This window comes from Balaenoptera borealis (genome assembly GCF_965194805.1).
Source record: "Balaenoptera borealis genome assembly, chromosome: 13".
Lineage (NCBI taxonomy): Eukaryota > Metazoa > Chordata > Mammalia > Artiodactyla > Balaenopteridae > Balaenoptera > Balaenoptera borealis.
Window position 1 is genome coordinate 28,328,126 of NC_138870.1, and position 25,067 is coordinate 28,353,192.

The window sequence follows — 25,067 nt, forward strand, 5'->3', positions numbered from 1 at the left end:
AATCTCAAATAAACAATCTAACCTTACACCTAAAGGAACTAGAGGAAGAAGAACAAAGAAAACCAAAAGTTAGTAGAAGGAAAGAAATCATAAAAATCTGATCAGAAATAAATGAAAAACAAACGCAGGAAACAATAGCAAAGATCAATAAAACTAAAAGCTGGTTCTTTGAGAAGATAAACAAAATTGATAAACCTTTAGCTAGACTCATCAAGAAAAAGAGGGAGAGGACTCAAATCAATAAAATTAGAAATGAAAAAGAAGAAGTTACAATGGACACTGCAGAAATACAAAGCATCCTAAGAAACTACTACCAGGAACTCGACGCCAATAAAATAGACAACCTGGAAGAAATTGACAAATTCTTTGAAAGGTATAACCTCCCAAGACTGAACCAGAAGAAATAGAAAATATGAACAAACCAATCACAAGTAATGAAGTTGAAACTGTGAATAAAATTCTTCCAACAAACAAAAGTCCAGGACCAGATGGCTTCACAGTTGAAGTCTATCAAACATTTAGAGAAGAGCTAACACCCATCCTTCTCAAACTCTTCCAAAAAATTGCAGAGGAAGCAACACTCCCAAACTCATTCTATGAGGCCACCATCACCCTGATACCAAAACCAGAAAAAGATGCAACAAAAAAGAAAATTACAGACCAGTATCACTCATGAATATAGATGCAAAAATCCTCAACAAAATACTAGCACACAGAACCCAACAACACATTAAAAGGATCATATACCATGATCAGATAGGATTTATGCAAGGGATGCAAGTATTCTGCAATATATGCAAATCAATCAATATGATACCCCATATTAAGAAATTGAAGAATAAAAACCACATGATCATCTCAATAGATGCAGAAAAAGCTTTTGACAAAATTCAACACCCATTTATGATAAAAACTCTCCAAAAAGTGGGCATAGAGGGAACCGACCTCAACATAATAAAGGCCATATACGACAAACCCACAGCAAACATCATTCTCAATGGTGAAAAACTGAAAACATTTCCTCTAAGATCAGGAACAAGACAAAGATGTCTACTCTCACCACTATTATTCAACATAGTTTTGGAAGTCCTAGTCATGGCAATCTGAGAAGAAAAAGAAATAAAAGGAATACAAATTGGAAAAGAAGATGTAAAACTGTCACTGTTTGTGGATGACATGACACTATACATAGATAATCTGAAAGATGCCACCAGAAAATTGCTAGAGCTAATCAATGAATTTGGTAAAGTAGCAGGATACAAAATTAATGCATAGAAATCTCTTGCATTCCTATACATTAACAACAAAAGATCAGAAAGAGAAATTAAGGAAAAAATCCAAATTACAATTGCAACAAAAAGAATAAAATACCTAGGAGTAAACCTACCTAAGGAGGTAAAAGACCTGTAATCAGAAAATTATAAGACACTGATGGAAGAAATCAAAGATGACACAAACAGACGGAGAGATATACCAAGTTCTAGGATTGGAAGAATCAATACTGTGAAAATGACTCTACTACCCAAAGCAATCTACAGATTCAATGCCATCCCTACCAAATTACCAATGGCATTTTTTTTACAGAACTAGAACAAAAAAATCTTAAAATTTGTATGGAGACACAAAAGTCCCGAATAGCCAAAGCACTCTTGAGGGAAAAAAACGGAGCTAGAGGAATCAGGCTCCCAGACTTCAGACTATACTACAAAGCTACAGTAATCAAGACAGTATGGTATTGGCAAAAAAAAAGAGAAATATAGATCAATGGAACAGGATAGAAAGCCCAGAGATAAACCCACACACCTATGGTCAACTAATCTATGACAAAGGAAGCAAGAACATACAGAGGAGAAAAGACAGCCTCTTCAATAAGTGGTGCTGGGAAAACCAGACAGCTACATGTACAAGAATGAAATTAGAACACTCCCTAACACCTTACACAAAAATAAACTCAAAATGGATTAAAGACCTAAATGTAAGACCAGACACTATAAAACTCTTAGAGAAAACATAGGAAGAATACTCTTTGACAAATCACAGCAAGATCTTTTTTGACCCACCTCCTAGAGAAATGGAAATAAAAACCAAAATAAACAAATGGGACCTAATGAAACTTAAAAGCTTTGCACAGCAAAGGAAACCATAAACAAGACCAAAAGACAACCCTCAGAATGGAAGAAAATATTTGCAAATGAAGCAACTGACAAAGGATTAATCTCCAAAATTTACAAGCAGCTCATGCAGCTCAATATCAAAAAAACAAACAACCCAATCCAAAAATGGGCAGAAGACCTAAATAGACATTTCTCCAAAGAAGACATACAGATGGCCAAGAGGTACATGAAAAGTTGCTCAACATCACTAATTATCAGAGATATGCAAATCAAAACTACAATGAGGTATCTCCTCACACCAGTTAGAATGGGCATCATCAGAAAATCTACAAAAAACAAATGTTTGAGAGGATGTGGAGAAAAGGAAACCCTCTTGCCCTGTTGGTGGGAATGTAAATTGATACGGCCACTACGGAGAGCAGTATGGAGGATCCTTAAAAAACTGAAAATAGAATTACCGTATGACCCAGCAAACCCAATACTGAGTATATAACCAGAGAAAACCATAATTCAAAAAGACACATGCATCCAATGTTCATTCAGCACTATTTACAATAACCAGGTCATGGAAGCAACATAAATGCCCATGAACAGACGAATGGATAAAGAAGAAGTGGTACATATATACAATGGAATATTACTCAGCCTTAAAAAAGAACGAAATTAGGTAATTTGTAGAGACGTGGATGGACCTAGAGTCTGTCATACAGAGTGAAGTAAGTTAGAAAGAGAAAAACACAAACTACCACTGGCATTTTTCACAGAACTAGAACAAAAAATTTCACAATTTGAATGGAAACACAAAAGACCCCAAATAGCCAAAGCAATCTTGAGAAAGAAAGATGGAGCTGGAGGAATCAGGCTCCCTGACTTCAGACTATACTACAAAGCTACAGTAATCAAGACAGTATGGTACTGGCACAGAAACAGAAATATAGATGAAGGAAACAGGAGAGAAAGCCCAGAGATAAACCCACGCACATATGGTCACCTTATCTTTGATAAAGGAGGCAAAAATATACAGTGGAGAAAAGACAGACTCTTCAATAAGTGGTGCTGGGAAAACCAGACAGCTACATGTAAAAGTATGAAATTAGAACACTCCCTAACACCATATACAAAAATAAACTCAAAATGGATTAAAGACCTAAATGTAAGGCCAGACACTATCAAACTCTTAGAGTAAAACATAGGCAGAACACTCTATGACATAAATCACAGCAAGATCCTTTTCGACCCAGCTCCTAGAGAAATGGAAATAAAAACAAAACTAAACAAATGGGACCTAATTAAACTTAAAAGCTTTTGCACAGCAAAGGAAACCATAAACAAGACCAAAAGACAACCCTCAGAATGGGAGAAAATATTTGCAAATGAAGCAACTGACAAAGGATTAATCTCCAAAATTTACAAGCAGCCCATGCAGCTCAATATCAAAAAAACAAAAAACCCAATCCAAAAATGGGCAGAAGACCTAAATAGACATTTCTCCAAAGAAGATAAACAGATTGCCAACAAACACATGAAAGAATGCTTAACATCATTAATCATTAGAGAAATGCAAATCAAAACTACAATGAGATATCATCTCACACTGGTCAGAATGGCCATCATCAAAAAATCTACAAACAGTAAATTCTGGAGAGGATGTGGAGAAAAGGGAACCCTCTTGCACTGTTGGTGGGAATGTAAATTGATACAGTCACTATGGAGAACCGTATGGAGGTTCCTTCAAAAACTAAAAATAGAACTACCATATGACCCAGCAATCCCACTACTGGGCATCTACCGTGAGAAAACCATAATTCAAAAAGAGTCATGTACCACAATGTTCATTGCAGCGCTATTTACAATAGCCAGGACATGGAAGCAACCTAAGTGTCCATCAACAGATGAATGGATAAAGAAGGTGTGGCACATATATACAATGGGATATTACTCAGCCATAAAAAGAAACGAAATGGAGTTATTTCTAGTGAGGTGGATGGACCTAGAGTCTGTCATACAGAGTGAAGTAAGTCAGAAAGAGAAAAACAAATACCGTATGCTAACACATATATATGGAATCTAAGAAAAAAAAAAAAAAAAGGTCATGAAGAACCTAGGGGCAATAGGGGAATAAAGACACAGACCTACTAGAGAATGGACTTGGGGATATGGGGAGGGGGAAGGGTAAGCTGTGACAAAGTGAGAGAGTGGCATGGATGTATATACAGTACCAAACGTAAAATAGATAGCTAGTGGGAAGCAGCTGCATAGCACAGGGAGATCAGCTCTGTGCTTTGTGACCACTTAGATGGGTGGGATAGGGAGGGTGGGAGGGAGGGAGATGCAAGAGGGAAGAGATATGGGAACATATGTATATGTATAACTGTTTCACTTTGTTATAAAGTAGAAACTATCACACCATTGTAAAGCAATTATGCTCCAATAAAGACGTTAAAAAAATAATAAATAAATAAAAAGAGAAAAACAAATATCGTATATTAAGGCATATATGTGGACTCTAGAAAAATGGTACAGTTGAACCAGTTTACAAGGCAGAAATAAAGACACAGATGTAGAGAACAAACTTATGGACACCAAGGGGGGAAAGCGGAGTAGGGGTTTGTGGTGGTGGGATGAAATGGGATATTGGCATTGACATATATACGCTAATTTGTATAATAATACATAACTGATAAGAACCTGCTGTATAAAAAAAATAAAATTCAAAAAAAAACCCAATGATTTCTTTCTCAGGATTTTTGTGGTTGACTCCACAATTCTTCTGTGGGTCTTGCCTGGGTTCATTCATGTGGCTGAGGTCAGCTGATGGCTTGGTTGGGGCCGGATGGATGGTCTAGGACAGCCATTCTCATGAATCTGGGGCCTCAACTTGTATGGCTGGAACAGCTAGGATGGTTGACCCTCTCTTTCCATGTGGCCTCGCGTTCTCCAGTAGGCTAGTTCCGCCTTCTTTAGAGAGTGTTCTTGAGCAGCATTCTAAGAGAGCAAGAGCAGAGGCAATAGACCTTGTAGGCCTAGGCTCTGACACTTGCCCAATGTCATTTGACCACAGTCTGTTTGTTAAAGCAAGTCACAAGACCAGCCTAGATTCAAAGGGCAGTGAAAGAGCCACTTCTTTAGGGGGTGATCACAAAGTTTTTTGTGGCCATCTTTGCAAACTATCTAACATACTTACTGCTCAATAAATGGTAGCTGCTATTATTATCATTATTATTTAGAATTGGCTTATCTCTCGAAGGTTGGCAGGATTGTTGTTATTACCTTTTGATGGCTGGAGGAATGAATCTAAAGGAAAGCAGTCTTGATTTACCCAAGATAGCGGATACATGTAACTCTCTGCCTGTTACATCAAAGCAGTTTAAACTCTATTCAGAGGAAGCTTGGATACCCTTAGAAATCAAGTGCAGTTAATCCAGACATATTTCACTCGATGTGAAGGATTCCCTGCTGGTCCTCTACTGGTTCAAAAGTGTATGGACTTCCAGTATTTTCATCATCTCAGTGATGTCACTGGTGCTCCAATGATCGTCATCTTGGATTATATTTATATATACTTATTAATAATTTTAAAATTATTAAAAATGCGAATTTGAACCTCAAAAGTGATTAGTAGTATAATTTTATTGTGGTATTCCTACTTATAATGATAAAAGAAGAATACATGACACCTTTACAATAATAAGAAGGACAGTGTACTGTTCACTTGGAATATCATTGCTGTAGTCCAAAAGGAGAGCAATTACCAAGAGAACATGTGGATGAGAAAAGGTAGACAATTGTTAGTCCAACCCCATTATTTCACATTGCTTTTCCACTATTGTCGTAGTCCATGCATGCTGCTACACAAAATATCATGAACTGCGTAGCTTAATAACAATAAACATCTATTTCTTAAGTTCTGGGGTCTGAGAAATCCAAGATCAAGACACCAGTAGATTCAGTGATTGGTGAGAGCCCACTTCCCGGATCACAGAAGGCATCTTTTCACTGTGTCCTCACATGGCAGATAGGGAAAGGATCTCTCTGGGGTCTGTTTTATAAAAGTACTAATCCCATTAATGAAGGCTCTACCTCCATGACCTATGCATCTCCCAGAGACCTCACCTCCTAATACCATCACATTGGGCATTAGGTTTCAACATATGAATTTCAGGGGGACACAAACATTCAGACAAAAACAATTCTGTTCTGTTCACTTTTATTAGGTCTGAAGAATGGACCCCAGTTTAAAAATTGTCCAGGTGAGGTTGAGCAATGGGGGTAGTAACCTTTTTTATTTCTTGATGAAATACACTTGTGCCTTAGTTCTTTCCTCTTCCTGGAAGATGCTTTCCCCACATTTTCATGGGATTGACTTCTTGTCATTCAGATTTGTTTAAATATCTCCTCCCCAGAAAGAATTTTCCTGGCCAACCAGTCTGAAGTACCTATCCTATCACTCTGTACAAAGCACTTACAGGACCTGATAGTTTTCTTATTTACAGAAGTATATGTATTCATATGTGTTATTTCCCTACTAAAATGTAAGATTCATGGAAGTAGAAAGCTTTTCTTGTTCACCAATTCATCTGAAGTTCTTAGAATCCAATATATAGTAAGCTCATGGGATTTGTTAAATGAATGCATAATAGAAATACATTTTAATTTTAGTTCTTCACTCTTTAATAGAGTTTAAGTGTTGGGTCAAATGTTTTTGTGTTTTTCTGAAAAAAAAAAAGGTTTATAATGGAAGATGGGATTCTAGACTTATTTATTGATACTAATTTTATTTCACTGAATTGAACTAAACTAGTCCAAATTTAGAACATGTCTAGGTCTGCTCTTTTTAAGCTTTAAGTGTTGTATCTTAGATAGCAGGAAACATTTTGAAGAAATATTCTGGCCATAGAACCAAAGTCACGTAGGAATCCTAGTGATTGCCCTGTGAGACAGAAGAAGGGGTAAGAAAGTTGTCCTTCTGAAGTTGTGATTGTGGCAACAGCTTCTGATAAAATGGTTCAGAATGATTTGCTGGGTGTTTTGATTGACCCTGCTAATATTTCAATGTTGTAAATTTCAGCAGAAATATTAAGCTTTTGGGCCATAAATAACAAGGCAATAGTTGACTCGAGTGAAATTTCAAAAATGTTATCAGGAAAACACTTAAGTGAGGAAATGACCCTATTAACGATTGGTTGCATAAGGGATCAAGACAGCATTAATTTCATGGCATTCTAAGATCTTTTTCATCAACCTCACTGTACCAAGCTGACTTTATCTCACAGAATGGAACTCTCCAGCACAAACATTCTGAACTAGCCAGGCTCAAATTCTTATCACACTCTAAAAATTGTTGGTGCTCATTTCCTCTGATGTTCAGTGGCTGCCTAGTTTATTTCTAACCATCTTTTAAGGTCCAATTCATGCTTCCTCGCCTTAGCAAAGCTGATTTCATTTGCTCTCATGGGTTTCCCCTTGCCCCACCCTCCAGACTCCTTAGATTCATTTATTTTTGCTCCTGGGAGTTAAATGAGATGGCATTTTTAAGAGTTCAGACGCGTTCCTGAATAAAGATGACAGTTTTATGTTTGTTTGCTTATGTAATATACTTAAGATAAAAATTAGGGGATAAAAAAATAACCAGTAAGTGTATGATATATAAAGAAATATACCATAATAATTCAGAACTTAGCCTCTGGAATTAGATAAACCTGGATTATTTTTCATACTCTGACACATTATACTTATTTAATCTTTGTCAGATTGTTAGACTTCTCTAAGCCTTAGTTTCTGGCTTGAAGATAGGGGTAATAAATAATACCACATTTAACAGGGCTAATGTGACAAGTGAAATAACAGATATAAAAATTCTTTATAAATCATAAAGCATTATGTGAATGTTAAATATTATCTTGCATATTTTAGAATGTTTGATATGTGCCATCAAAGTAACAGATTGTGTTAAAGCTAACAATATGCAAGACAGTAACTGGGAACTTGTTATCCAAAAGAATAAGGCACATTCTTGTGCTGGAGGCCTTTCTATTGTAGATAGGAAGATAAAACAAAAATATGTCAAAATTTAAATAACAATAGCATGTCAAAAGTTATTCAAGGCAACAATAAAGGAGGTGGTACAGTATGATGTGCCAAATAAATTGGAAAGATAAACAGTATTCCTGAAGTCCCAAGAGTAAGAGATTGCTTTCCAGTTGGTGCAATCAAGAAGGATATTTGTAGAGACTGTGACTAGGTATTAACTGAGCCACATCTTGAGGGCGGGTAGGATTTGATTAGGTGGGAAATGGGCAGAGGGTATAAGAAGGTGGGCAGCAGATGTTTGGAGGCAGAAAAGTGTGATAGTTGGAAGCCTGACTAGGAAAGTAGTCTGAACCAGAGTAACTTCAACTCATGTTCCCAGATCCAGTTGGGCATTATAAACAAAGAGGGAACTTTAAAAATTATACAGATTCCAATTAAAATTTAATCTTTTAGAATACCAATTAAATCAGAATCTCTGAGGTGTGGCATCTGGAATCTGTAGCTTGAAAAAACTTTCAGGGTGATTGTGATGAACAGCTAGGTTTGGGAACCACAAGTAAAAGGATCAGTGAACCATAAAGCAAGAAATTTAGTTGAGGTCCAAATTCCAAAGGCCTTGAATAATAAGAGTAGGTTTTGCCCTTTATGTAACAGCACTTCTCAAATTTAGTAATGTATGGATATTTTTAAAAGGAAAAAATATCCTTGGGGACTCTATGATAAAACTGCAGGAGTCATAGAATCATAGAAAACTGTGGAAAATCATAGAAAACTGCCACCAACTTGTAAGAAGTGGATTGACAAAATAATTATTCAGGTTTGGTAATTGGCAGGTATTTTCTTGAAAATAAGTGGAGTAAGTCTGCCAATTCAAGGATACCAGCTACAAGTATTTGTTGCAAAGATTCAAGCTTTTAAGCAAAACTTAGAATTTTAGAAAACATGTATCTGCCACCATTGTGACCTTGAAAGCTTCCCATATTTTTCTAATGAGATTTATGGTGATATTAACAAATATGATTTTTTTGTTATTGTGTAATCGGATGTACCAACATTTTGAGGAGAGATATAGCTCAGTAAACCAACATTTATAATGTTAAAATCATGTAAGGATGAAAGAGCTATTCAAAGTGCTTAAATAGAAAAATGGATTTTAATGTTACCAACTAGGAAAAATTCATTAATATAGTTTTGGATTCCACATCATAACTAACCTTTAAGATTCTACCATTTGTTATGTTTTCATGTAGTATCAAAGAAAATGCCTATAAATATCTGAAAAAGCTTTTAAACCACACCACCCCTTCTCAACTACATATCTGTGTGCAGCTAGATTTTCTTCCTATACTTCAATAAAACAACTTATCACAACAGATTGAATGTAGAAGCAGGTATGAGAATCCAGCAGTCTTACATTAGTTGCGACTATATAAAAATTCCACTTGTCTCCAAATATTTTCATTTTGGAAAATACAGTTATCTTTCTAAGACATATTTATGTTAATATGTAATGGCTCCATTATTTTTAAAAATTCTCAGTTTTAATTTCCAATACAATAAATGTTGATAGACATGGCCAACACAATCAAAAGCTCTTTGGGTTCTTTAAAAATGTTTGAGAGTGTAAAGAGTTATGAAGACCAAAAAGTTTGAGAACTGCTGGTTTAATTGAAGTAGTCTCACCAATTCCTTTAGTTTTCTGTCTTAACGGAGGCTGATGGCAGGAGAAGGGATGTGGTACAAGAAGTATTACAGCTGCACCTCAAAAAGTTAAACATAAAATTACCATATGATCTAGCAATTCCACTCTTAACTACACCAAAAAGAATTAAAAACTGCTACTCAAACAAATGTATCAATACACACATGTTCATTGCAGAGCAGTGTTATTCAAATTAGCCAAAAGGTGGAAATAACCCAAATGCCTATCAACAGATGAATGGATAAACAAATTGTGATATAGACATACAATGAAATGTTATTCAGTCATAAATAGGAATGAAGTACCAGTACCTGATGCAATACAGATAAGACCTTGAAAACATTATGCTAAGTGAAATAAGCCAGACACAAAAGGTCACATATTGTATGATTCTGTTTATATGAAATATCTGGAATAGGTAAATCCATAGAGATAGAAAGCAGACTGGTGGTTGGCAGGGCCTGGGAGAGAGGGGAATGGGGAGCATTGGGTTGGCCAAAGGTTCGTTCGGGTTTTTCTGTAAGATGGCTCTAGTAGCACTTAGTTGTCTTTAACTTCATTTGAAACAATTTTGTTGATCGTATTATGACAGCTGTCATATCAGTGTGCATTAAAAAAAACATCAAAATTGGTGAATTTTTGTATAGCCATTTTAATATTGAAGGTGGAAGAAAAAAAGCAACATTTTCGGCATATTATGCTTTATTATTTCAAGAAAGGTAAAAACACAACTGAAAAGCAAAAAAAAAAAAAAAAAAGATGTGTGCAGTGTATGGAGAAGGTGCTGTGATTGACTGAACGTGTCAAAAGAGGTTTGTAAAGTTTCATGCTGGCGATTTCTCGCTGGATGTTGCTCCACAGTCAGGTGGACCATTTGAAGTTGATAGCGATCAAATTGAGATATTAATTGAGAACAATCAACATTATACCACACTGGAGATAGCCAACATACTCAAAATATCCAAATCAAGTGTTGAAAATCATTTGCACCAGCTTGGTTATGTTAATCCCTTTGATGTTTGGTTTCCAGATAAATTAAGTGAAAAAAACCTTCTTGACCATATTTCCACATGCCATTCTCTACTTAAACATAAAGAAAATGCTCCATTTTAAAAACAAATTGCAATGGGTGATGAAAAGTGGATACTGTACAATAATGTGGAATGGAAGCGATCGTGGGGCAAGCAAAATGAACCACCACCAACCACACCAAAAGCCAGTCTTCATCCAAAGAAGGTGATGTTGTGTATATGGTGGGATTGGAATGGAGTCCTCTATCATGAGCTCCTTCAGGAAAACCAAACGATTAATTACAACAAGTACTGCTCCCAATTAGACCAACTGAAAGCAGCACTCAACAAAGAGAGTCCTGAATTAGTCAACAGAAAATGCATAATCTTCCATCAGGATAACGCAAGACCGCATGTTTCTTTGATGACCAGGCAAAAACTGTTACAGCTTGGCTGGGAAGTTCTGAGTCATCTGCCATATTCACCAGACATTGCACCTTCAGATTTCCATTTATTTCAATCTTTACAAAATTCTCTTAATGGAAAAAATTTCAATTCCCTGGAAGACTGTAAAAGGCACCTGGAATTGTTCTTTGCTCAAAAAGATAAAAAGTTTTGGGAAGATGGAATTATGAATCTGCTTGAAAAATGGCAAAAGGTAGGGAACAAAAGGGTGAATACGTTGTTCAATAAAGTTATTGGTGAAAATGAGAAATGTGTCTTTTATTTTTACTTAAAAACCGAAGGCACTTATTGGCCAACCCAACTACTTAATGGGTACAAGGTTTCTTTTTGGGGTGATGGAAATGTTTTGAAACTAGTTAGAGGTGGTGGTTATACAACATTGTGAATATAATTTATGCCACTGAATTGTTCACTTTAAAATAGTTAATTTTATGTTATGTGAATATCACCTTAATAAAAGAAAAAAATCATGGCTGGGTCATCACCAGATACAAAACCTGGCACTTGGCATAGATTCAGAATCTCTTTTTCAATTTTACTCATGTAAGCATAATTAATGATATCTGTTTTCTTTCTGTTGGCAGTATTTCAAGTATCTGGTGTTAGTGTAATCAGTATTTTGGCTATTATCAGAATTAGCAGTGCAATTTTTTTCTTTGATATTCTTCCTAGTTGTTTTTTCAGGAAAAAGGCAGAATTAGGCAGTATGCTAAAATCAAATCAGTATTTCTTATGTAAATGATTGGTTTGGGCAAGTCTGTTTTTAGTCACAAACCTCCTTTGAAGTCTAAAAGCAAGCAAGAAACTTGATATTGCTGACATTTTTTAACAGGAGAGCTGTAGAAATGCACTGAGTGTTACAGAGTGTTACAGAAAGAACACAAGAAAACATAATCTTCATTTTATCAGACAAAGGTGGGATTACTAATTAGGTTCTTTGTCCAAGGGATAGGTTCTTCTGTCCTTCGCTTAGCAAAATTTTGAGAAATATCCTATACTCAGAATAGTTCTGAGTAGTTGGATAGTTCTCAGCTCACAGTTTTCGGGTTTGCCATCAGCCCTTCTTCCCTGGTAACCAGAAACAATATGGCTCATCAAGAAGATTGCATATTATACCATTATGCAGGGCCCTTTGTATTTAACTTGTAGTCTAATTTTCCTTGAGGTCTGCACACTGGGCACTTAATAAGTTGGTCAGTAGCAAGGTGATCATATTTCTGATAAGACAAAGCAGCATCTAAAGGAGAGTACAAAAACCTGAGAAGGTGTTTGAGTTAGAATTTCTGACCTTCAGATTAGGGTGTGGGGGTGGAGGAAGCAATATTCTGGCTTCAGTTTCTTCATTTGTAAAGATATGTTAATGGTACTATTCACACAAGGTTTTATGAGAGAATGTACCTATGTATGTAAAATGTCTTATTTAGGATTAGGTATGTAATTGGCCAGTTTAGGGAGTGTTACTGTTGTTGTTGCTTTAAAAATATATTTGACATACAACATTGTGTAAATTTAATAAGGGAGTTTGTTTTTATTGCTTGTCATAAAAGGGAGGATCAACAGCTCAGCTTTCCTTCAATTGAAAAATAGATATATCAGTAAAGCAAAATATAAAATTATTGCTATTAAGGGAATGTATGCTATGTAATATTTAAAGAAGGGAAAAATAAAGAGACAGTATGACAAAAAGAAGGTTAGAGAAGGTTGAATGAGAAGTGGAGTGCAACCAAAAAGTTCCTTTTGAGTGATGTATGAGGATGTGAAAACGTAAAATTGTTCAGTTAAATAGAATATCAGGTCAGTTTATGTTCTCTAATGTTATAAATTAGGAGAGGTGTAGGACTAAGTAGAACAGAGATTTCCAATCCTTACTGATGCTGAAACTTGGTCTCTGTGCACCAGTGCCAAATCGATTCTTGGAAACAGGGTTTTGGGTGCTTTGCCACGCAAAGGGGGACACGGTGGGCTCCTGCCCTCGAAAACTGTGTGTCCCACCTGGGAGGATTTGGTAAGGAGTTTTATAGCAATGGTTCAAGGGTGGTGTGGCTGATAAGATTAGGGTGTGTGTAGGTCCTGCACTCCTTTAATCTGGTCTCAGGTAATCTCTTGATGAGCTTCTCTGGTTCCGTTTAATCTGGCCTCAGGTGGTCTTCTCTGGAATGAAGAATGCTGACATCTTCTATTTATTGGGGGTTTTAGTTCTATAAAAAGTTCAAAAGATACTGTTATGTGTATGCCTTGTGTCAGAGCCAGGACCCTGCCCCAAGGCTGTACTATTGTTTCTTGGCTGCTCTTTCCTTGTCTCTGCATCCCCTCTCTTCCCTGATTAAAAACTGGTTGAATCTGCCCTTTGGGACTCTGGGAAGGTCGTGGAGGCTGGAGTCTGTTCCCTACAAACAAGGAATGGCTTCCATGCCCAGGAGCCCCACAGGATCCTGCCCGGTTTCATTACTGATATTTAGAATCACTTTGAGAAACTTAAAATATAAATCCCTATGCTCCATTCCAGAGATTCTGATTCCAGAGTTCTGAATCAGAGTTCTGAACCCCATTCCAGAGTTCTTGAGTGGAGTCCAGTGATTTGTGTTTTAAAAAGATCCCCAGATGAATTTTGATACATAGCTACATTTGAGAACTGCTGATATGGGAATGGAATATTTGTCTTTGTCTAGTAATGTCTGCTCAGTATCTTCATGTAATTGCCTTCTTTCTGCAGAGCAAGAAAAAGAAACAAGGTGGAATAACCCAATTTAAAACTGAAACAATCATTACCTCTAAAAAATGTCCATAAGAATATTAAAAGTACATTTGTCTAATTTTTCTTTTCTGGTGACTTAGGAAGGAGGCAACTTCTATTCCTCTCCAAAGCCAGAGACGAGCTACAGTAGTGACATCAAGTGGTTGTTATAGGGTATTTCCCTTTTTATTTGGGACCTTGATATTTAAACAAATTAACTTAAGTAGTGTTGTTTTCCTTTTCTTCCTCCAAACAGAGAATGTGTTCTTTAGTTCTTATACATTTCACTCTCAGGAAATGCTAAAAGAATGAAAAAAACAACAAACAAAATTTGACCCTGACATGTGATCCTTTGAGTGCTGATCCAATATAAACACCTTTGTTTAGTTGTTTAAACAAACACCTTTGTTTGTTTATAGAACCAGGTCATTCCAGTGAAGTGAAAGAAAGCCTAAACTAAACTCTACATGCAAAAACTATGATAATGCTGATGAAACTGTCAGTGTATTTAAAATAATAAGACACATAAATTAGAGAGCACTATGAACTTGACTAAAGTGAGAATACTCCAGGCTGATGCCAAGAACTCAATAGACTATCATGCAGGTCAAAGCTCCCTTTGTAATCATCTGTGGTAAACTAAAGCTTAAGTATCCAAAGAACAACAACACTCAAAAAGTCTTAATTAAACAAACAAAGTAAAAGTAGATTTGGAAAGCTTTTCTACTCTGAAGACCAAAAATGTTTATTGATACATAACATTTTATGCAACTCAATCCGTGGAAATCAGATTTTATAGGAGAGAAAGGAGGAGGTGGCTCTCAGGATTTCTACTTTATAATAGCATTTGTCAAAGATCTCGTTTAAACAGTGACCTCACCAGTATATTTATACCATGACTAAGTTTATAAAAATTTTATATACACACTTAAAAAAAAACATTTGCTAAACAGAGTAAGACATGCCCAAATTACAAACAAAAGAAAGAAGAGGAAGTTAGGCAATTAATTGGCATGTAGACAAGAGAAATGTATTTAGTTACTCTGGACCGTGACTCTTTCAAATACTGGCAGAAGAGAACACAATCATAAAGGAGAAAGCATAAAGGAAATGGGATCACTCTTGGTCTATTTGTCTCAGGGACCATCATTTTGTATGTAGAAACAACCAACAGATTTGGTTAAAGAATCAACAATAGGCATCCAGATTAGCCACTTATACCAGGCTACCTGTGCTAGTGTGAGAACTGTAGAACAAAGTCACCAATTTACAGGAAGCGCTCTTTACTTTTCCTCCTGTGCTTCTCAAACGTCTTTTTTCTTAGTTTTTTTTCATTATGTCTATCCGACACTTCTAAAATCTGAAAATCAAAGGAAAGATATCTCATTTTAAATGATATATTTAACCACTATCTAAGTTGGTGAAAGGACTGGTCCTTAGTTAAACTCCTAGATGCTTACTCATTTTAAATCATTAGTAGAAAGCTGTCACATTTAGAAAATTGGCAGGAGGAAAATTTATATAAAAACTAAAAATAGCAGTTTTTAGTATGATGGATCATGAACTTGCTGCCATAGACAATTTAATGATCAGAAATAATAAGCAGGGAGAGAATTTTTAGGAATTATCTATTTTTGAGCTAAATGTTCTAAAATTTGTGAATGACTGAGTGATGAGGCATCTGTCTGCATTTCACATTCATATGTGAATAATAGGGAGAGATTAATGAGTATTTTTCTTTAGCTTCTGAGTAATAAACAATTCCAAGATGAGGAAGAGTGCTTTGCCTTGCTTTAAACCAAGAGTGTCCCTGTATTGAAATACTGGGAACTTTATAAATCTCTATGAAATTATCTAAAGGCCCCAAATAAGAGGATTGAATTTTCACTTTTATTTTACCCAATCAGATGTTAAAACGGATTGAACAAAACTGTGTCTACTTGGACAAGGGACATAACATAAAAGTTTATATTGTAGCCAATAATAGTTGTCCTTTTGTCAAGTCGTTCTATACTTTTTTTCCTCCAATGAGTATGTATTACGCACTGACTGAGCATGAGATAAAGCTGGAAGAGTAGACTGGGCCAGAACATGAATGACGTATATTTTCTTCAGCAATAAATGGATATTTTCAAGAAAACAAAAGAGATGATCAGGTCTTGGGAAGACATAACAGGTAGTCTGTAAGACATTTTGGTGGGGGATGAGACCAAAGGTAGGGAAACTGGAGAAATGGAGAGGAGGGTAGAATTAATGGGGTTGCCTTGTGTGAAGTACTGCTGTGTATTTTTATTTCACAGGCTTGTGTTTTATATTCTTCTATCCTTATTATTATTTTCCATAAAAAATCTTCTGACCTAAGATGCTTTCTTAATCACTGCAACTTAGTGAATGTGAAAGTCTAATGGGCTAAATTCTGGTAAGCAAAACTGGCACTGAGGAATGAAGGAGAACATTACTGACAGCATTGGATATACCAGGGGTCATCTACATATTTTAGGGGGAATTCAGAATTTCTTCCAGTATCTCCTTTTATCCAGAGGAATGTTCTCCTGTACAACCTTATTGGAATAAGGTTCTATGTTTTAGGGTAGATGAACTGGAGGAGAAGTGGGTTGCAGACTAAGTAACTTCCAAGAGTGTTTTCTATTCTGTTCTTGTCTGGCAATATGATGGTGAACAATAAATTGCCCAGAATCAAGCAGTCACTAGGAGGTGAGGAGCAGAGGCAGTGTGGAATGACTATTTATAAAATAAGTTTGGCAGAGAATGACAAAAGGTTACTAGGAGAGGAAAATAATGGCATTAAGGAAAAAAATAAGAAGGGGTAAAAACGCAGTCTTTACTGGACATTCCTGATTCCAGTTCAGTCATTCCCTGGGTGCTCTTTTCACTCATTTCCTTATTTGTAGTTTTCTTTCTTCAGGCTCCTTTTGAAAATTCATGTTTCTCAGGAAGTCTTTCCTAAAAATAATCATCACATCATATGCTACTATATATCCCATACATGACTTTTTAGCTATAAGTATTAATTATTCTATATCTTTGTACAAGTTATATATTTTTGCTCAGTTTTTAAAAAGTCAGTCTTTCAAAGATCAGTGTGACTCATGTATTTAACCCTAATACCTCTTACTACACACAAACACCACACTTACAGTAGCTAAAATATTGTTCTTGTTTTTGCCATCCTATTTAAGTCATCTTTAAGTCTTTCATTCATTCAAAATATTACTTAACACCCTATTTGATGAAGTGATGGATACAAAGTGAGGCAGGTAGGGCTCTGGCTGCCATGCTGGTTCCTGCTCCTGGAGGCTTGGGTGGCTTTGTGGCCAATGCACTATTCATCCACCCAACAATCATTGCCTCTTTTTCTTCTTTCTAATTGAACCTTGCTTTTGTTGAGGTATTAGATAGGCAGCAATGGGCTCAGGGAAGTTATGCCTGCCCCTTGGTGCAATAAGGGAACCATAACCGATTAAGCGAGTCACATTAATCTCATTCTTCTTTGCCAGTGGGAAAAGGGTGGGCTTAGTTCTAGTTATGGCAACGGAATATACTTGGTGGGGAATACTTCTTATTCCTCTCTATTTTTGCTAAGTATACCAGTGGGAGGAAGTACTGACTGGAACTATAGTAGCCATCTTGATTCTCTTGACTTAGCCATGAGAATCTCAGAGTCTTCAACCTGGAAGGCTGGCAACATTGAGCCACTAAACTTCTTGGAACCACTTACCTCTAGACTTTTTGTTAACCATAAGTTAAACCTTTGTGGTTAAGCTTCCATTAATCAGGGTTCTTTTTTGCTGTTGTTGTTGTTGTTACTTGTAACAACATACAAGTTGATAAAGCATACTAATAGAAGCTCTGATAAACACTCTGTCCATGAAGGCAGGTTAGCTAAGTGGGAGAAAGGCAAGTTCCAAAGCTTAGTCAATTGAAGGAGGTTGTTTGTTAAGGAAAGTGTGAAATGGTTCAGCTGGAGGAAGAATAATTATTAAGGGCTGAGAGTAAAGAGCACAGAGAAGGTCCCCCAAGTTAAGCCACTGTCTGGAATGGAAAGTCATAATAAATACTGACTAAATGTTGAATAAGGACAGTGCTGTTTGTCAAATTTAGCATACGTGATAAGGGTAAGGAAAGTCAGAAGCCGGGAGGATAAAGAGCAGGATGAAATACATTTTAAGGAATGTTCTTCTTACAAGGAAACTAATCTCATTAGGTGGGCCCCACTCACATGACCCCATCCAAACCTAATTACCACCCTAAAGCCCCACCTCCAAATACACTGGGGGGTAGAGCTTAAACATATAAAATTTGGGGAACACAAATATTCAGTCCATAACACTCTTTAAGTTTTAATTTTCTCATCTGTAGAAAGAGGAAGCTAATAATAATTACCTCACAAAATTGTTGTAAAGATTAATGAGTTAATATATGTAAAGTGTTCAGCCAAGTAGTAAGCAGTCAATATATGATAGCTATTATTATTACTACTACTACTTATTGTTGTATTATTATTTTAATCTTTGTTATTGCCTTTTTGGTATTTGGCCTCTTCTTACCTCTCCAATATTACATGACCATGGTTAGCATGTCTCAATCAGGAGGTGGTAGCCATTGGCAGATCAGTGAGCTGGGAGTCTGGGCCCTGGTTCATACTAACAATAGTGTTCTGAATGCTTACTTTGGACATCTTATTCAATATTATCTTCCTTATACATATTTTGACACAACTGTTTAGGCTGGGCCAGTAATAATGTCTCCCTAACATAAGGACAAATATATATTAAGTGGGGTATGTGCTACATAAAAGACTCAATATTTATGGATGTTATGTGTGAATAACTGAGAACCACACCAGTGTAGAATAAAATGAGACTTCAATTCGCTTTAACTTAAACAAGTCAAAACCAACGACAGCAAAATTATTGAATGTTAAACATGCTGAAAGGCACTAGGAATATAAAGATGTAAAATTGAGGACTCATCTGCAAAGAAGCAACAGTCTGAAAAAAGAGAAACATACAAACAAATAATTATGATGAAAGTTGCAGACATAGGGATAGGAAGAAACATTGCAATTAGAAAGATACCACATCATGGGATAGGGGGATCAGACTGACATCTGGACAGGCCAGTGAGGGCTTCTTAGGGATGTGACATCTGGTCTCAGAAACAGACAACTGGACATCACATGTAAGGAATTCCAGAGAGTTTTGTATGTATATGGGATTAACAGTGAGATGCCAGCTAAGAAATTAGAAATAAGAAAAGTAGATTGCTATCTTAAATTTTAGTGGTAGATCAATACATAATGGATTAGAGCATAGATTCAATTTAATACATCTGGGATGGATTCTGAGATTCTGAATTCTGAAAAATCTCCCTAAGTCATATGGCTGCTCCTTGTGCTAAAATAATCTGATGTACCCACTTCACAGGATGATTTTGCTCATTATTTCCCAAGCCAGTGTCCTACAGAAAACTGTTCCTTAGTATACTAATAGCAGAGTAAGGAAGTTTTGTGTTCAGAAAATTTTGGAAAATGCTAATTAACTTAATCCAGTTTCTTTACATAAGATCCTTTAAAGCAAGTTGTGAATCTCTAAGGGAGGATATAGTGTGTAGACATTTTGTATAGATTTAAAAATTTTTGTAAGTCTGTTTATAAGAATTCCATTGTGTGTCTATGTGTTGTAGGGGTGGAAAAAACTTTCCTCTACCATTCTAGGGTTTTCTGGATGGTCAAAGAATTAAATTGACATGAGGGAGATTAACAGGAGAAAATCAAATTTAATATGTATGTATGAGGGTTGCATAAGAATATGAGGCCCAAGGACAGTTGAAACTTATAAACCATTTGAAGGAAGGAGAAGGGGGTAGGGTTTTGGGGCTTCAAAGGGAAGGAAGGCAACATATAGGAAGCTGAAAAACAGCAAATATTTGGTAGACAAATATTTGTTGGGCCATACAGAGACAATGGGACACAGAGAGAACTTTGATCAAACAGGCCTTGTTTCCCTTAGTCTACTACACCTAGTTCATATTAGACTTTAGTTATCTATGGTGATAGTTCTTCCTGGAACAGACCTTTTATCGAAATTCTTTTAGACAGTGAAGGGAAGGAGGTAAAAGCTCTTCCTGAGCCTTTGTTTCTTGAAAACAATCAGCCCAAAATAATCCTCAAGCCCAAGAGACACATTTTGGGCTGGCAAGTTTTGTTCCCCTCCAGTGTCTTCATTTAAGTTTGTGTATGTCCACTTGTGTTTACGTCTGTATGTCTGCCTATATGGGTTGTCTCTCTGTCTATTTATCTGAGTATGCGTATGCATATGTGTATGTGTGTGTATCCTTGTGCATATGTGTGTACATGGGTGTGGGTGTGACTGGATGTTGTAGGGGAGGAAGAATATTTTTCCCTATACCGTCCTAGATTCAAGGACTGGGGCCTTTGAATTAAAGTGATAAAAGACAGATTAACAGGAGAAAAAACTCTTTTCATTTCTTATGTTTGCACAGGAGTTTGCAAAATGTGGCTCAAGAAGGCAGCTAGATGATTCAGGCTTATATACCATCTAAGACTAAACATAAAAGGGTGGATGTACTTCTGGGTAGGGAGGCAAGTTCTGGGAAGGTGAGAGGAGGAGATGTATGGTAAGTAAGCATTGTCTTGTTATGTAGATGAGTCTCTCAAGTGGTAAGAGTTGTGTCCAGGCATAGCTCTCTTCCTGGTAAAGAAACATCTTTACGAGTGTAAATATCCTTTATAAATGTAAATTTCTTTTATAAAAAAGGAAATTTATACTCTATTTTTAGTCAGTTAGGGTGAGGTAAAGAGTTTTTCTTGCAGCTGCTGGTTCTCAATGGCCTTTAGCTCAAAGCTATCGATATGGAGTGGCATATTCTGGTATCTTCAATGTGTTTCTGTTTGTCCTAGGATGGTGTCTGAATATACTTATGGAGGAGGCCAAATTTGGAATAAAGGTGTAGAAAAAGGAAAGCAGGTGTCACCATGAATATGGGAAGTTTCAAAAGAGTATAAAAAGTAAGAGCATACTGAGTAAAATTGAGTTGCATGTTCAGTATGTTTCGGTTTAAAATGAATCAGAGATAATGCAGTCACTTCACTGAGTACTATCCGGAATAGTATTTTTATTTCTAAAATGAAGCTCTGTCTCCTTAAGTATGATAAAGTAATTGGATCAAAAATAATTAAACTCACTTTTTGAATAACTATTTAACAAATAATTATTGAGTGTCTACTGTATGTTAGGCATAGTTCTAGATGTTGAATATATTGTAATAAACAAGATGAATTTCTTGCTGTCACGAAGCTCATTTTTCCAGGGGTTAAAGGGACAGTAATCCCATAATTATATAAATAAATGAAATATGGTATTAAATAGTGATGAGAGCTGTGAAGAAAATACAGCAGAGTAAGGGATAGGGAGTTCCAGAATTGCTATTTTATTTATTTAAAGCATTATGTGATATTTTGGTATAATTTTCTTCATGTTTCCTGTTCTTGGGGTCTATTGAACTTTTCGGATGAATGAGCTTACAGGGTTCACTAGATTTGGAAAAAATCTTAGCCATTATTTAAATAATTTTTCTGTCCACTCCTCTCTTCTAGAAACTTCAATTATGTGTATATTAGGGTGCTTGAAGTGGTCCTTTTAGTTCATTGATGTGCTGTTCCAATTTTTTAACACTGAGGTATAATTGACATGTAACATCTGTTCCAATTTTTGGGGTCTGTTTTTTTGTTGGTGATTCATTTTGAATAGTTTCTATTATTACGCCTTCAAGTTTACAAGTGTTTTCTTTGGCAGTGTCTAATCTGTTGTTAATTCTAACTTGTATATTTTTTACTTAAGACGTATTTCATCTCTTAAAGTTTGATTTTTAAAATATTTTTTATGTCTCTACTTAACATGCTCAATCTTTTCTCTACCTCCTTGAACATAAGGAATATATATTAAACATATGTTTTAGTATCCTTGTCTACTAATTCTATTACCTGTATATTTCTGAGTCTTTCTGCTGATTGATCTCCTTATTACTGGTGCTATTTTTCTGCTTTTTGCATGTATGGTAATTTTTATTGGATGTCAGACATTGTGAATTTTACCTGTCCAGTGCTAGATATTTTGTATTTTCTATTAATATTTCCTGAGCTTTATTCTGGGTTAATTTACTAGGTACAGTTCAATTATTTTGAGGCTTGCTCTTAGCCTTTGTTGGGCTGGATCAGAGCAACCTTTAGGTCAGGGCTAATTTGGCCCCATTCTGAGGCCTTTTGTGTACTCTACTAGGTGGGAACATGAACATTTCCCAGCCCTTTGTGAGCTCTGAGAATTGTTTCTTCTACTGTTTTCTGGTTATTTTCCCCTTAATCTCATACACATGTGCTGATCAGTACTCAGCTGAAGACTTGATGGGGTGCCTCTGTAGATCTCTAGAGTTCTCTCTCTACGTAGCTCTCTCTTCTCTGGTCCTCTGCCCTGTGAACTATAGCTGTCTTGGCCTCCCTGGATTCCCAGCTCTATCTCTTCAACTCCAGATGATGCCCAGGCTTCTCTTGGGTTCTTTTCCCCCTGTGTTATTGCCTGGAAACTCTTTAGGCAGGAAGCTGGGGAAATTACAGGTTCACTTTATTTGCTTTCCCTCTCTCAGGGATCACTGTCTTGCACTGTCTGATGTCCAATGTCTGAAAACTATTGTTTCATATATTTTTGTCCTTTTTTTTTAGTTGTTTCAGATAGGAGGGTAAATCTAAGGACTCTCAGAAGATTTATAGAGAGATTCACATGGTAAGGAAGTGAAGCTTCCTGCCAACAATGAGCACAAAATCATCAGCAATGTAATTGAGTTATCTTGGAAGCAGATCTTCCAGTCTCAGTCAAGCTTTCAGGTAACTGCAGCTCCATCTGATATCCGAAGTGCAATCTCATGAGAAACTCTGAGCCAAGACCACCTAGCTAAGCCACTTCCAATTTCCTGACCCATGGGAACTGTGTGAGATAATAAATGTTGATTGTTATTGAATAATGTTGAATGTTGATTGTTGGTAAGTTTTGGAATCATTTGCTATGCAGCACTGGATAACTATTACATATTTGGGTACCCAGAAATGGAGTGCTGTCATAACAAAATGTAAAAATGTGGGTGTGGCTTTGGGACCTGGCAGTGGGCAGAAGCTGGAAGAATTCTGAGAGTGTAAGTGAAAGACTAAGATGTCTTGAAGAGACTGTTAGTAGAGGCCTGATGGCCTTTCAGGAGGCTGCCAGTGAGGGCTTAAAGAAACTGAGGGAAATGTTTTTGGAAACCAGATAAAAAGGCCTCCTTGTGTGGTGGTAGAAAGTTCAGCAACATTGTCACCTGAGCTCATGTAGAAAGTAGAAAATATACCTCATGTACTGGATGATCTAGTTAAGGAGATTTCTAGGCAAAGTGCTGAAGGTGCTTCCTTATAAAAGTGAGGGGGGTAGGGAGAGAGAGAGAGCAAGAGAGAGAGAACACCTGCTGTGATCCATGGGTCTTAGTGGGGGGCCAGGTCAAAAGGCATAAGCCTGGCCCTGGCCCTCCTGGGTTAGAAGGAGAGAGAAGTGTTTAACAGGTGCTTCTTTGTCTGTCTAGGAGTGGAAGAGAGGTGTGGTCGTAAGGTCTATCATCAACTAGTAGATAGAACTTGAGATTCAACTCTCTCTTAGAAGCTTCAGGAATATCAAGGCAAAGATCAATAAACATGCAGTGTGTGTGTGTGTGTCTGTGTGTGTGAGTAATAAAGGCCATTTCTCAGTGATCTAATACATTTCGGTTTGTGATTTTTCAAGTTTTAATAAAAGTTTTTGGGTTTATGTAATTTTGAAAAGAGAAACATGAGTCTATCCCCTGCCCACCTCTCCCCACCCACATTGCTAAAATAGATTTTCCTAGATGTAGTAATGTTTTGCTTATGAATAAAATAATTTTTGCAATATTTATGATGTTGAATTCTACTGTGTTCTTTGTGTTTGGAAAATATCTACAGCTGCAGAGTGAAGTGTGCTCTGTAGAACTTTATATATGCACTAGCTACTTGTCATGGTAAAGTTCAGATCATGATCTTTAGCTCAAATACATTACTTTCTGGTTATTTATGCATGATGGAGACATTTAAAATATTCTCTTTCCCACCTGCTAATATAGCTGGGGCACAGAAGTCACCTGTGACTGTATATAATAGTCCCCCTTCATGTTAATTGGAGCTCCAATTTAATGTGATCTTGGGACCACTGATTATCACAAGAGATGTTGGGGTACAGAACAACACTATAAGAGTTATAGTTTCTTTTTCTGTGCAGCCGACTGCTTCTGATAGGAAAGGACATTTTCTCAGGACTTATTCTCTTCAATTTTTATTCCATACTCTAAGACAAAGTTATGTTTATCACAATACACACAAGAAATTAAAAAGCAACAAACATAGACTAGATTGCTGTATCTCCCTTATCAAAGAGGAGAGTCTTTATTTCTAAGCCAGGAGTGAATACCTCCACTTCTGCCTTGAGCTCACAAGAAAAGACTGAATCAACAAGTGGCTCATTGACCCCATTGTGACAATAAGTGTGTGAGGTTCCTGCGAGCTCAAAACTGCCTGTGAACTCTGTCTCTGTAATTGCCTTTTGTAGGTTAGGTGTTGAAAGTTGTTCACACAAAGGTTAATACATAAAAATACTTCCCAAATCAAAGAATTTAAATGAGCAGGAGATTAATATGCACCTTGATTCAGGCCATTGGTATCTTGGAAATCAATGTGGAAATTAGGCAAGAAATTACTCCTCAGCAGGTGCTTTATGAAAAGGTTGTGCCACATTGAATGGCAAAGGTAATAGATGCTGCATAAATTTAAGATGCAATTGAGGCTTGGGTATTAACTGGGAAATGGAAATGTCTGGATGACAGAATGATAAGTGACTGTGTTAAAGATTTTAAGTATTTCCTTTTTATCAAGGGCAGTAAGC